Here is a 2,439-nt window from a genome sequence, read left to right on the forward strand (position 1 = left end):
CACGCCCGGATTCAAACACACGTTCACAGTGTTTCAGTGTTCGGGCGTGTTGGATGACACGCCCGAACACTGAAACACTGAATGTGTGGTTCAGTGTCCGGGCGTGTCATCCAAGACGCCCGGACACTGAAACACTGTGAACGTGTGTTTGCTTACACTTACACATGTTGTGTTTGCTTACACTTACACACATTTTGCCATGGCGACCCCACATACTTGCGTGTTTGCGGAGGCGGTCGGGGGTTAAGCACACATGCTGTGTACACATTGTGTCGAGGGGACAGCTCCCCCTGTGGGCTGCAGCGGAGAGAACGTTTGTTTGAAGACTGAATCCACACTCGGGGTACATAGAGGAGCCATTGGCCTGAGGCACGTTTCCTCCCTTGGCGATCTGTCATGATATTCAGATGAGGTTCAAGCTGTGATGCACAGGCAGAGACAAGGGGCCGTTCTGCTGTCAGATATGACCAGTAGGATGGGTTGATGATCGCTTCATGTAGTGTTGGAGTACTCCAGACCGGTCTTGGTCTCGAGACCACATTTTGATGGTCTCGAGACCACATTTTGATGGTCTCGAGACCGGTCTTGGTCTCGAGACCATCAAAATGTGGTCTCGAGACCACATTTTGATGGTCTCGAGACCACATTCTGATGGTCTCGGTCTCCTCTCGACTCGCCCTCCATCGGTCTGGTCTTGTCTCAGTCTCGGGCAAGCCGGACTCGGGATTTTATTTCAAGACCAGCCGAGACCACAACTGCAGTGACATCATTCCTTGCCTGTGTATATATATTTTTTTTACTGTGATTGGGTGTAAAAATCCCTCCTTCAATTGCAGCCAATAACCTTGTAGTTTGAAAGTTTTTAATGCTGTAGCCACTCCCCTCACGTTTCATGCACAAAGGAAGACAACACAGGTCAACAAGGTGGCTGGAGAGATGTCGTCCAAATCGTCACTCATACGATTTGCTTATACAAACCACAAAAGGGGGAGGAGTCATAATTTAGCCGCAGTAAGGGGTTTTTACACTTCATTCTGTTCACTGTGTTGAGCCTTTCTGAAGGTCAGTGATATTAGGGCTGTGAATCTTCACTGGCTCACGATTCGATTCGATTCGATTACGATTCAGAGGGCTACGATTCGATTACGATTATCGATGCATCTCGATGCATCTCGATGCATCTTAAATCGATGCGTCAATTTTTTCCCCAATACATGATTTATTTTTTTCTCACTTTCTTTTTCTCACTGTGTGGCTACTTTTAAATAAAAGTGCATTTGGAATTGCATTGTATTATGATCCATAATTAAATAAACAACTGCATGTACTTCCATTATATTTTATTTGATTATTTAATTTGTATTATTCTTTTTTTAATAATCGATTTTTGACATTTGTGAATCGATGCAGAATCGTGCACGTCCGCGTCGCGATGCATCTTATAATCGATTTATTTTTGACACCCCATATCACTTTGTCAAGTGATATGGAATTGCAGTGTTTCAGATCAAAGGGATTGCATTCTGTCACTGAGTAATATACTCTGTACAGCCATTCAGATTTGACTATCATTCCTAAATAAGGATTTGTTTTGTTGTTAGCAGAGCAATGGTCTATAGGGTAAGCCATCATTAGAGTCATGTCCTTTTTTCCTTCTTTGGTCTTGAACATGGTCTCGCATTGGTCTGGTCTTGGTCTTGGACTCACCACACGTGGGTCCATGGCTGTTGTTGGGGTCAACACCCATAGCTTAACCTAAGGGACATTTAGCTTAACCTAGGGGGACATTTAGCTTAACCTAGGGGACATTTAGCTTAACCTAGGAGACATTTGGCTTAACCTACGGGACATTTCAAATCGATGTATAGGTAGAACGCTCCAGGCTGTGGGGAGAACCTGATTGTGACAGTTGTGCTATATCAGTTGAATCCACCTCGGGGGAAAGACGAAGCGTAAACACAGCCAATGCGTTGTGGCAGCCATGTGACTTGGTTGTGAAGGTCAGTGTTTTCTCTGCCCCCGGGTGATTGTTGTGTTTTTCTCGCCGTATTTCTCGCTCCCCCGTTTTCATTCCTGCCACGTTTGTAATTGGAGAGAAGACATTTTCCTACTGGCCTTTTGGAATGGCTTACCTTGCCTTTCCCCCACGTCACACTGCATCACCATCTTCTCTGCACGCATGCAGGTGCCTATATGCAGGTGGGTGTGTGTGGGAATATGTGTACTGTAGCTCTGTCTGTCTGTCTGTCTGTCTGTCTGTCTGTCTCTCTGTCTGTCTGTCTGTCTGTCTCTCTGTCTGTCTCTGTCTGTCTGTCTCTGTCTGTCTCTGTCTGTCTGTCTGTCTGTCTGTCTGTCTGTCTCTCTGTCTGTCTGTCTGTCTGTCTCTCTGTCTGTCTCTCTGTCTGTCTGTCTCTCTGTCTGTCTGTCTCTCTCTGTCTG

This window comes from Poromitra crassiceps (genome assembly GCF_964638095.1).
Source record: "Poromitra crassiceps genome assembly, chromosome: 12".
NCBI classification, from domain to species: domain Eukaryota; kingdom Metazoa; phylum Chordata; class Actinopteri; order Beryciformes; family Melamphaidae; genus Poromitra; species Poromitra crassiceps.